This window comes from Oryzias latipes, chromosome 23 (assembly GCF_053564925.1).
Source record: "Oryzias latipes strain Hd-rR chromosome 23, Olatipes_Hd-rR_3.1".
Classification (NCBI taxonomy): Eukaryota; Metazoa; Chordata; class Actinopteri; order Beloniformes; family Adrianichthyidae; genus Oryzias; species Oryzias latipes.
Window position 1 is genome coordinate 17,609,657 of NC_136259.1, and position 13,383 is coordinate 17,623,039.

At 37.2% G+C, this 13,383-nt stretch overlaps 1 protein-coding gene across 3 annotated transcripts in view; it reads right to left on the bottom strand.

Annotated features, from left to right (window-relative positions):
- The window catches only part of plxna4 (plexin A4), a 259,710-nt gene that overhangs the window by 213,013 nt on the left and 33,314 nt on the right, over positions 1-13,383 (bottom strand). The window lies entirely within an intron of this gene.

A 13,383-nucleotide genomic window follows, 5' to 3' on the forward strand; every position in this document is an offset into this window, starting at 1 on the left:
TATAGTTTGAAAGCTTGAAACAATTAATTCCAATGCTTGGTAGATAAAGAGAATTACTTTCTAATAAACTAAAGACACACTTGCAATATAATATGTATAACACCTCAATGATCATTGATCTATCCCCTTGTTATCCACATTTTGTGCTATATAAGTGCACATAAAAATCAAAGGGAGAAATTTTGCTGCGATTACTGTCAATGTAGCCAAGAATTCTAGCCTAAAGCTGTTTCTCTCATTTTCCATTTCTTTTTTATTCCCCTCTTACCCCAAACTCCCTTATACCCTAACACTGGTGCAAACACATGAATGCAGAGCTCTGTGAAGGAATCAGCTCACCTACATCTGCTGCTGACTGGCACCACTTTAAGTCCCAACGCACTCTTTCCTTTTCTCTCTTTATCCCTCCCTCCCTCCCTCCCTTCCTCCCTCCCAATAAAATAATCTCCTTTTTGCGCTGTTATTTTAGGAAATAAAATTGTTCTCTTCTTTTAAGCTGTTTTACTTTCCTTCCTTCTTTCCCTTAAGTTGCATCTCCAGTTCCCAGTCTCCGCTTTTCCTCGTGACACAGTTAATATTAGTCAGTTAGCTTAAAGGTGGAATGATCCTGCTATGTGAGAAAAACTGAAACAAGAGACGTCAGTGTTGTTAACAACGTGTGGTTCTTTCTTGGTTAAGACGACTGGAAAAACTTTCCTCTTTTCCCTTTTATGTCAGGAAGTTTCCTTAAAAGCTGTTCAGATGTAATTTAATTACCATTAATGTAAAACAGTTGACTTTTGGAGAACTCCTGTCAATTAAACAAAAAAAAACAAAAGAAACACTTTAAGGTATATAAATTATTGATCTAATAAACTGAACTTTTACTGGAAAATCTCAACAAGTCAGAACATGTAATAATCTTAATGTTCCTCTTGTTTGGTCTCACTACAAGACATTTCTGCTGACACAACCTATATTTAAGGAAAAGGCTTCTACACACGTGTCTGTTAGAGCTTTTAGTGAGCTTCATTTAAATTTTATTGTGTTTTGACTAGACTACTTTTAGTGGGATTCCTTTAAGCCATTTGACTTTAAGTTCCCAGAGAAGATGGTGGGCAAATATAAAATATGTACATCCATCTAAACACAGAGAGGGGGATAAAAAAAGAGTACTCTTCAGACTCAATGCAAAACATTGAGAAAGGAAGTAGACAAAAGTATTTTTGTTTGCCTTACCTTTGCATTTACATTTTTCTTACGGTTACAATGATACAAAAAAGGGGTTCAAAAAACTCTATCAAAATCTGAATGTCCCTGCTGAGGTTCCAGTCTTTAAAATTGTTGTGGAAGCTTTCAAACATACACAAAAAACAGACAAACAAAATTGCGTTTTGATCAAGCCAACAGGTGTTATAGGTACGGAAATATCCTTGTTTATATGCCGTTATGTTTCACACTGGCAGACAAAATGGGACATTTGAGGTGCCAACTGAGAATTAAAGCAAGTACTGTATTTTCAACATCTTACAACAAAGAGGAGAAACCAGCATGACTAATGTTATAGCTCCAGTTTATGGCACTACATTCTGCCCATATATGTGACAAAAAATCATGTAAAATCTGAAACTCAAAAATGGATAACAGAAGTTTTCATTTTCTGAAACAAATAAAAATATCAGCACTGAAACTTGGGTGAAAAAAAGGGTGGTTGTTCATGAAGAAACCTGTCTTTGGACTGTTGTTGGGAAAACTGTCCCAAATGGTGCACATATTAATAGATTTGCATGACGCAAATTAAATATGAAAATTGAAATGTGACCACATTGGCTGAACAAAGAAAAGATGATGGGGAAAGTCGAATGTGGTTCTGCTCTCCACAACATGTTTTCTTTTTAGTCAATTACCATTTATGGGAATACTGAGGGAAATACAGTTTTACATTTGCAGCTATTTGATGAAAAACTTGACATATTTTCATGCGGTTTTACCAAGTCGTTTTGCAACCAGCCCACAGCTGTTAATTATCCTGTCTTCTTGTCTGTAGCTAAATGGAGCTGGAACAGAATTGACCTTCGAGATTAACATCTTAGACATGAAAGCCCATAATTCAGACGGATTTGTGGTGATTATAATAAAACGATAAACTGCTGCTTTAAGTCGTATCTGATCCCTCAGTCAGTTTACTTTTATTCAACCTTCGGGTTTTCAGATATGCAAGTGTTTGAAACCGACTGTGAATGGGTGCTGTGCGGGGCCAAGTGAAGAAAAAGAAATTGTAGTGCTTAAGAGCCATTTTCTGATTATCAAAGATTTGTCATTTTTTGTTGTATTCCATCACATGGGTTAAAAACCAAACATACCCACACATGCACACACAACCAAAGCAAAGAAACACAAACTGGATCGCCATGCACATCTGTGAGTCTCATCATTGCAGGGGATAATTTGGTTTGCTTGAAGCTCATGGATTACAGCTCTTCCTTATAATCTATACAAGACAAATCTTAAAATCTAAGCTCTTGGTTTAATATGCGCAGCTGGAATAAAGTTGTCTGCTTAACCTGTTGTCAAATTGTGATTATCCTTTGTTATGGAGTAAATTTAACTACAGTCACTCCAATTGTCTCCTAAATCAACACTATTATTAAAATAAAATAAAGTTTTCAGGTCATGTTTGTTATTGCTCTTTGTCATCCTGATATATGGTATAATCCCGGGCAATTCATTTATAGTTTACATCTAACATTGCTTTCTTCTGACCATTATTAGAAAGGAAATTGTGGTCTTGCGCAATCTGCTGTTATAGACAAATAAACTGTGTCATACTCTGTCACCCTATTCCCATGCCTATACAGGATATATTTTTCTGTAGGACATGCGAGATAGATAGAAAAAGTGGGACACACTAGTGAAGACAGAGTGTCTACACCTGCACAGACTTGCTGCTCTGCTGTAAAAAGTCCCAAAATACTGAAAAATGAGCAGTTTGACAGGATGTGTCAAAAGTGGCCTTCCAGCTGCTGAAATGTTTCAACATATTTTGCAAATGGTCCTGCAGAACCATCACTAGACAGATCTGATGAATGAGCAGAAGATGGAAAAGTGGATGTGTAATTTCCTTAAAAGGTCAAAGCCAAAATAAGAAATTCATAATCATTTGAGTTGACAAAGATTAAATGAAGTGTTATTTAGCTTTTTCCACTATTTCTAAGAGTGTAAGTTAAGAGTATACAAATCCACAATATTTGATTCCTCAGTCTTGGAGTAAGACATGAGAAAAATCTCCGATCCGCTAATAATGGCCTGAAGCCATAATAGGTAATAATTGTTGGTAATTGCAGATAATTACCGGCATGTACTTTGACAACCGGCTTTGGGCTAGCAAAAAAAAAATGCTGAGAAAGTTACTATACTTATAATAAGATTAATAACTTTGATTTATTTCATTTAGTAAAAACCACTGGGACGTGTTGTATTGCAGAAGTCATTCCAGCTTAAGAATTCTATGGTGTACAAATGTAAATTTAATACAAATGTGTAGTATTTGAAAGTTAGCGCTCAACAAACCCAAGCTAAAGTTCAAATAATGCTTAATAGATAGACTTTTACTCTGTTAAAAATAAGGAAAAATAAACTGAGGGCATAATACCATCAGTACAAAAAAACTTGAGAGCTTGTTTGATCAAAAAATAAAATTTACTTAAAGTACACTGAAAACACAGTCATTTTTTGTGGTCCCTTGAAAAATATGCAAATGTTAATCCGTCCACTAAAATATATATATACATTTAAACTTATGGTTTTAAAAGTTCCTTTCAGATCATCTTTTGATCCGTTGTAAAAGCGTTCCCAGTGGTCTTTTATTTACGAATATGACATTTTTAGCCGAAATCAAAAAACCTGTCATTTCCTAGGATGCAGTTTCTGCAAAAGCAGGAGTTCATTAGAAATTCATCTCTAATTTCTGGATCGAACTGTTCGCGCCTAGGAACCCTGCCCCCCTTTCTCTCACACTTGCTGAGAGCTCTCTTTTTCCATGCTCTCCCACTAGCTTACAGCCCCTCACAGAAATGGTAAGCAATATTGGAGCTATCCAGCTGTACAGTTCTGAGCCAGATTCCAGCTCGGACTAGGAAGAGCTTGTGGCTTGCCGTAGCAGCTTCTACCCCATATCTACATGTACAAGCCCCCAACAGCATTTTTCTGTCTGCTTCTGATTCACAACTCAACTTTCTTAAATGTCTTCATATATGTGAGGAAAAATGCAACAAGAACATATTAAAAAACACAATTTTCAGCAGAGTGGGTGTTTAAAAAGTATTCTTTCATCAAAATTGAGAGGAAATAATCATTATGAAAAGGCGTCACATTAGGACTTCTGTTATATACTGCAATTTAACAAAAAGTGACATTATTTGATGCATTTCATGTCATTTTTTTTTCTTATAATACCCCAATCACAACCTTGCACATTGTTTACCGATGCAGAACCATTCACTTGGCAGGAACTAGTTTGTTTGGCTGCCAACAAAGACTAGTGCTGTTGCACAGAAGCAAAGCGGATCTAGAGAGTTAGGCCCGTTTAAAGACCTAACAGACCATGCAAATTAAGTGATGTTGACACAGAGCTACTGTTCTTTACATGCAAGTTCCCCAAGATGATCATTAGACAATATCCATGGTTCTTTGTTTTTTTTTGGTTCCCAAAACTCTTGCAGCAATGTGAACCTTACAAATCGTGCTCACAGCCAAGTTTATTCAAAAGACAGATTTAAATAAATAAAAATTAAAAAAACTTTCCATTGTGAATAAACGGTCTAATTACTAAAAAATGATCAAAAATTATAAATTAAGTTATTTATGAACATGACTAAAGTCAGAGGTTGAGGGGGAGGAGGTAGTCAATTTTGCATTACACTGCATACATTTCTAAAGCACCTTCTGCTTTCTTCTTACCTCTATCCACACTTTCTTTCTCACTTTAAGTCCATCCCTTTGCCTTTGGCATAAACACATCAGACAAGCTTTCAAGCAAGGCATTCACACTGGAAAGCAAGAAGATGCAAATATTTATCTAGTATTTGCTTTTGCTTTCGTGTTTCCTCTGAGAATCTCAGCCATTTTCATACTTTAACAAACATGAAATAAATCCTTCTCACACGTCAACTGGCCAAGACATACACTACATAGCAATTTGGTTTTCAGATTTGCCGGTGGGTCTAGAAAAAACAAGTTAAAGCGCAGCTGGAATAAAAACCATGACATTGCAGAACCATTAGACATGAAAAAAGGGGGGATGCTGGGAGGAGGGATGCAGTCCTTGACCATTCTCCACAGTTGTTTGTGGCTCAGACAGAGATGAAGGACTTATGTGAGCAAACAGTGGCAAAACTAAAAGGGAGTTTCTTACCCCTACATAACAGGGTGGTTTGCCTTTGCTCTATAACAGGGCTCCATACGTTATGCAGAGGGCCGAGTTTGGTCAAATGAAAACGTTTGAGGGCCTGAAATTCTTTGAACTTGCAATGGCATACTTTTCATTTCTTCACACACAAAACAAATATGTCAACTTTTCACGCCGCTCATTCCCAGTTAACTTGACATGGCTAGCATGTCTCGTCAGGTATTCCAGCTTGATATTGAACTCCTTGAAAACAGCCACAGTCTTCTGGCGTATTGGGGCAGTCAAAGTTGTTTCGTATTTCACTGAAAAAATTATATGCCATTTCTTTTTTTTCTACTGGAAGCAGTGCACATGACTGTCAACTTTTCTTTTCATTTTTTTTCCAGTTGACATTTTAGAAAAAGTTAAATTTTAAAGTTTAGTTAATTTTTGAAATTTGATTTGAATCACTGGACGGACTTTGGACATCTGCTCTACAAGTATGTCCCTTACAAATTTGGGCAGCATTTTTCTTTTGGCAATATTATTAGTCCGGTTCAAAACAAAATAATCATTAAAACTTACAAAGCAGATAACAAATATGTAATGTTATCGTGCAGATTTTGTAATTAAACACTAAACAAACAGACTGAAAAAAGAGAAAAACTAAAACATTATGCAGCAAGACAATTCACTAAGAAACAACTTTCCACCCCAAGCCTCAAATGGCCTCAAATGGAGGACAACCGATCCAAGGAAGTGATTCTAGTGATCAGTAACACAAAGAAAGAGAGTCCTGCTCACAAAACCACAGTCACATGTTTATGTTGCAGCTTTTTTCTTCCAAGACAAGAAAAGCACTCAAGATTATTTCTGTTGATAGCAAATAATATTGTCATAGCAACTGCAGAGTATAAAAGAGGGGGAAAGTTAAAGATCCTGTGGCATTATCTTAAAAAGACTGAATGTGACCATAGAATTCTGAATAGTTAATCTTCTTATTAATGAATGATGTTAGATGGAAGACACCACTAAGTGATGAAAAATGTTACCAGGCTTGATCCAACCTATCAAAACCTAACAAATAATAGAAAACTTCTCTCAATTTCCAAATTCATATACAATTATCAAAAATTATGTTTTAATTTAGGGCTGCATGATACAAGGAAAAGGGGGCCGGTTTAGCTCGTGCTGGTTTGCGGCGCCTTTCGTCCTTGAAACCAGGGCTCGATCCCGGGCTGCTCCCTATTCCCTTCTCTGCTGCTGTGCCGGTCCCAAGCACGGTTGGATTGAGAGGGTTGCGTCAAGAAGGGGATGCGGCGTAAAACATTGCCAAGCTAACCATGCGACGCGTCCTCGAGGGAGGGTTGTTTCACTGTGGCGACCCCTGATGGGAGAAGCCAAAAGTGAAAGAAGATGATACAAGGAAAACCTGCAATGTGTGATATCAATGTTGCAATGACGATATAACTTGCAATACATTAACAAGCAGCAACACAAAACACAACTAATACATAATTTCTGTTTTATTAAAGGGCGCCATCTTATTGGTCAAATGCACAAAGGGCTTTATTTGATTTGTTAAAGACCCACTCCAATTAAAATCATGTTTTTGTATCATTTTGTTTTTTCTCATGATGAAGGATATATATAAAAGAATTTATGATCATTTTTTTTATTTAAATCATGATTGATCTAAAAATGGAGAAAAACCTGCCATTAGAAAAAGTAACCATTTATTGTAACAGATATTGCATAAGCTAATATTGCTATGACAATAAATATTAAATTTTTTATTTAATATTTTTTTTTGTTTTGTTTTCATTACTTTCATGATCTAAGTATTCTATCAGATTGACATAAACCTATTGTTCATTTGACTGGGGGCAAATTATGAAACAAGTCCAAACTTTTGCATTCTTGCGTTTGTGTCACCTAGTAAAAGTGCAGTTTGTGCAACATGATGGATTCACAGACCTAAATGAATCATAATTTTAAAAAACGTTTTATTCCAGGGAAGCCAAAATTTCTCTTCAGCAGTTGGCGAGAGTCTGGCATTGGCTAAGAGTCAATCATTGCATTTGCACAGACAAAGCCCGTTACAAATCCCATCAACAGAACAAGAACTATCTTAAAAAAGGCAAAATTCCAAACTCAAATGGAAGTTATACACAAAGACTCACACAAAAACTGTGTAAACCTTGTTAATTCTCTTTGTACTATTCCCATTATTATGCTGCTAGACTATGGCGTGTCCTGAGGGGGAGGGAGGAGACAGAGGAAAGTAGGAGTACAACTGAAAGGATATTGCCACACATTCCCACCCCACCTGAAAAACCTAAGGCTATAACGAAGCAGGGATTCTTCCTCAAGTATCTATTTCACAATCAATAGTGATATTAGTGAGTACTGATGACTCCTGTCAAAACTGAAATTTAGTCTAGAAACTAGGGCTGCACAATATGTGGAAAACGTGCGATTTGCGATATTCGTGATCCATATTGCGATGACGCTATAACTTGCGATAAATGAATAAATAGCAAAGAATTCAAAACGTAATTTCCATTTCAATGCAAGAGTTTATTTTAAATTGACAACATAATTCATTAATTTCAACATAATTTAAATTATGTCTACAAAAATTTCGTCTACATGGGAGGCAAGCAAAAGGTACAAGGGCTCCATCCAATTAAACAACGTGAATGGGTCCATCCGATTGATCAAATGCATAAATGGATTTAATTGGTTCGTTAAATACTTCAAGGTGCCATAGGATTGTTTTAGCACATTTAAGGTAACCATTTATCGCAATTTTCGCCGTCTTTTGCGATATGTGTATTGCACAGCTTGATATCGCCATAACGATAAATTTGCGATTTATTGTGCAGGCCTACTTTTCCCATAAAAAAATTAGAAGGAAAAGGGAAACAAAACCACAAAAATCCTTAAGTTTAAAGTCCTAAAGATCCACTCTGATAAAAAATTGTGGGTTTTCTAACCCTAACCCCCACCACAGGTCTATAAATATAGTCAGTCGTACCAACACTACATGGGGTTATTGGCATGTAGTTGACATGATTGCAGCCCTTTTGCAATGCTATTTTGGTGTTGGTAACAATAGTATGTTTTTAGTGTAACACTTGTAGTAGCTGGACCTGGAGAATACACCAAGAAATATGAGCATAATACTAGTTTTGTTCTCTTCAAAAATCACACGGACAAAGGGTAGTTTGAAGGCTTACAAGAAAAGGGGGTACTGACTTCTTTTAACAGCTAAGGTCATGGGTGATAGTTGTCCTTTTAGGTTCAGGTTATCTGAGAAAACAACATTCTCAAGACAAACCACTGTTCCAAATAATAAAATCCGGGAAGACTTGAGTAGGTTTGAAAAGAAAAGCAAGGAAACAAGTTTTGCTTGTGTGTTAGCAACACTTCAGGCAGGAAAATGACCTGTGGCGAGCTGCATGCTTGAACACCACAGTCAAAATGCAATTTGTTTTAGAAGGTTCTCATAGAACTGTGTTTTCTTTTCAAATAAATTCAGGAAGGTTTAAAGGTTAAAACTGAGGACATGCTTGAACACGTGTAGAACAAAGTCAATAATGTAAAAAAAAAGGTGTATGTTTTATAATACAAATCTGAAATTCTTTCAAAAGTGAACTGAGAACATGCAAGTTGTGCATGTGTTAAAGCATGTGTGCACATACTTCTTAGCAAGAGACAAGATGAAAAAAAGAATTAAGTCCCTAATCCTTGCTAGGACTTAGGGCATCAGCAAAGAAGTAAATGACAGAGAATGCACTGGGTAAAAAAAAACTGCCCCAAGACCGTCTGCAATTTTCTCATCATTTCATGCAACTGAAACAAAACTAATTTACTGCTTGTCATGCTTGGCTTGGCACGCACAAGCATTAGAGCCAATATGCCACAGCTCGTCATCTGCTGCACCATCAAAGAGAGCTGTTTATATATCAGATTCACAGCTCCATATGAATCACAAGAACCTTGGAGAAACGTTTAATATGGTCTTATCAAATGGAGCAGTCTGCCAAACCTACTGATAACTTTAGGCATGTCCCCAGTTCTCCTTTCTTCTCATCTACACCCTTCCTCCATTCTTCACCACACCAGATTTTCTTTTTTTGCTTAATGCTGCACACAAACAGATAAAGTTAGAGTCATCTCAAAGTCAGACAGAAACATTAGGCCTCAAAGGGCTTGAGGTGAAAACCCTAAGAATAAAAAAAAGGATTAAGTGGAAAAGATGGATGAAATCCTGACAGAAAAGCTGGAGGGTGAAAATAAAAATCATGCTGATGTGTAATAGTTGCATGAACATGTATTAGACCCCATTTTTGATGGCAAGTAAAAAGGAACCTGAAGACAGTAGTTGTGAATGACAGATTACACACTCACATGCTCACCCACATCACATTTATCTTCTCTAAAGGTTGAAAGCATATGCTGACTTAACCATTTGGAGAAGAACAAAGGTTGTCATTAAATGGGACATTGTGACATGTATTGATTTCTCAGAGCAGACATCTCAACACCCATTGTTTGGAGATCCTCACTTTAGATCTGTGCTGACTGTGCAAGAGGAAAAAACATCAATATTCAGCTCTGTGGTGCATAATGAAAAGGTTAATTACCTACTTGTAAGCAATTATTCTCTTAATAACATGCCAACATTCTCCAACAAAAATCTGAAATTTCATCAAAAGCTCCATGCCATCAGTCAGAGATGCCATCTCTTCCAGTGACGGCTTAAATGCAATCTTACAGTTCCCAGATTTTAAGGTCAAGTTGACAAAGGACGTTTTAGAAAGCAAGGGACAGACTATTCAAAGTTAAACAGTAATAGATATTTCTAAAGAAAAAAAAAAGAAGAAAAAAATCCCCGTCTTGGCAAACTATTAAGCTACATATGCTTTTAGCATACAGTGTTCACACTGGACTGATACTAGTGCATGTACTCAGTTGGAAGAGGCTTGGTGCAAAATGTCAAAGTGGTGTAAATCTGGTGAATCTTGCTCCTGGCTTTTTCTTTCACAGCTCCATTCCGATTTATAGAAGACTCGGTGTGATATAATTCCAGCTGGGCACAAACCACAATTAATGATTTCTCCTTTATGATAACTTTGAAAACCAGTTGCATGTCTGCGTTTTGAAAGAAAATCTACCCTATTAAAAAGATAAAAAGACTTTTCATTAAAGGTGGTCACCTGAATGCGCCATTACACACTGCAATAATATTTGGATGTGTTGTAAAAGTGTTTCCTGTGGTCTTTTAATTATGATTATGCCGTTTGTAGCAAACATTAAAAAAAACAACCTGTGTCATTTTTCTCGGACATAGTTTCTGCAGAGCAGCAGTAGTTCCTTAAAAATTCGCCTCTAAGTTGTAGATGGGAGTTTTGGTGCCCAGCTTGTACACTCTCTCCCGCTAGCTTTCAGCCCCTCCCAACCCCAGTCTAACTTTCCAGGTTTGAGCCAGATGCCAGCTCAGAAGAGGAAAACAAAGACAAACATGGATCTAGATGTCTACAAGTGGGTGCATCAGAATGGAATGGAGCATGGGGCTTCTTGTGGTTGTAGAGTCAACATTACATCTACAAGCTTTTTCCAAACTGCCTTTGTTCATCTGTTCCTGATTTACAACGATTTACATGAATAAAAACTCAAAAGTGCAATGTTAAGCTTAATTTTCTTTATAAATGTCACAAGAACATGTTAAAAACACCAAAAACAGGATTTTCCTCAGTGTGTCTGTGGTGATAGAAAGTGGATCAGGGTGAGAGAACACAGTTGGTGGTGACTCGGGGGAATGCTATCTCCTCTCTGCTGTTAGGTGGAGTGAGAACACAGAGTCTAACTGGACACTGGCATGTGTCTGGTAGTCCTGTCACAACCCAGAAGGGTGCAAGCGCGTACAAGTGAGTGAGGGCGGGAGTGAGGGAAACAGGCGAAGAACAAACAGAGACCTCCATTCAGGTCTAATTCACAGACACATCATTCAGTCTGACATGACGATACATCTCTGTGACCAGAGTATTCATACAGGGCCATTCACAGATGCATCATTCACACCCACATACAGACAAACACACTTCCGCTGGGTTCTGCCAACGCGGCTAGCGGGTATTTATATCACTATACGGAGAAGCTTTCCCGTTCGCACTCATTCAGCTTCCTCACCCGACAGGAACACATGGCAAAGATTTTCTCAGCCCTTGTTCTTCCAAGGGTGCCGCCCCAAAATGCAATGAATGTATTTGCTGCCAAGGTTGGAGTGAGGGTTTATCCATTAGCAAGTCATAATATTGACAAGGCCGTGCTCTACGAGTCCAAACTCCAGCCTTGTAGACGTAACACTGGCAGACAGACAGGGGGTTGTATGTCAATGTGAGGTGCTTACAGGCCGATAAAGGCTGCTGCTCCAGTTCTTAGACAGGCCTTGATGGACAGCGGAATGGGAAGGAGGAGGAATAAGCGCTGTGACTCGCTCTACAGCTTTTAAGAGTTTAGAACTGGTGAAAAAGGGAAAAACACAGATTAAAGTTTCCCACTGTTTAGCTCCTCTTTTATTAGATCTTGGCAGCAGCATTTGGAAAAATCAACAAAACTCCTAGAAGAAAGTTAAAAAGTAACATCACAAACACAAACTCTAAAGAAAGTATGAAGGAAAAAGAGTGCTCATTATGTCACTATCACAAGGAGTTCCGTTTTTAAATAAACTGGTCATAAAAACATTTGGTGCTAAATTTCCCTAAACAAAGTATTCAAACGGTTAATATTAACACTCTCCTTAAGTCAGTGTGAAGTATGTTGGATCACTGCATGAACTTGTATGATTTTCATCGATTTTTCCAAAAATATCTTTATCCATGTTTAGTGAAGCATTAATTCCAATAAAGCATCTAATAAATAAATGCCAGATATAAATGCATCATTTTGGCATTTTTACAGGAACATGAAGTCTTTGCATTAAATGCAGGATAAACTCAGGTACTAACGCTGAATTGATGCATTGACTCTGGGCTGCAGGTGGACAGAGGGAGGGGACAAACCAGTAGAGGGGCTCAGAGCGCTCAGTGCCACTGCTGCACTGTGAAAACTGCATTTAACGTCGGCTGAAGCAGCAGCTGCTTTCTGTGCATGAGGTGCAACAGAAGGTGAATAGACGGAAGGAGAGAAAAGAAGAGGGGGTGATAAATGTAATGACACAGTTTAAGACCTACAGCACACTGTAAGACTCGGCATAGGTGTGAAAGGAGAATGTCCTGTTGTGTCTTTTATAAAATGTCCAAAAATCAGCTAAAACTGCTGCTATCAAACCTCCTCATTCAACACCAGATGACACTAATGTCAGGAAATAACTCACACTAAGCCAAATATCCTTCAAACCTGCAAGATTGAAACCTTATCTAACCTGTATTATGATAAAATCATGCAAAATCAAATGAAAGGTCAGAAAAAAAAGCATGTGTCATGAAGTTGTGGAGTTTTAAAAACTTGTTCAGATTACAAATGTGTTTTAAATTCAGGTTTAGTGGAATTTAACTTGTTTGAAATGTTCTAAAGACATTGGAAGTTTATTTTTGTTTTCTTGGTGAACAGGAGACGTGCCCTGCTGCCCTTGGAGCTCTGAGTCCATCATAAACTCAAGCTGAAGTCCAGCAAATCTGCCTCAAAATGTCATCTACTGTTCCATAACTCAGAAAATTGCCTATTTTGTATATATTCGATGGCATTTATTAGGAAAAGATGTACAGAAATATTTAGAAAAGTTCTGCTGAAAATGTAAGGTTTTAAAAGACTTATAGGAGAAGATATTTATTTATATATCTATTTAAATCAAGACTTTTATATTTTATTTTTTATATATAAATTTAAATATTCCACTAGAAATACGAGCATACATAACAGATACACGTGTGCAGTTTCACATGGTTTCTTAGTTTCCAAAATTGGCAGCCAAGTCTCCAAAGAAAATAATCCACGCCGGAGCAAATATA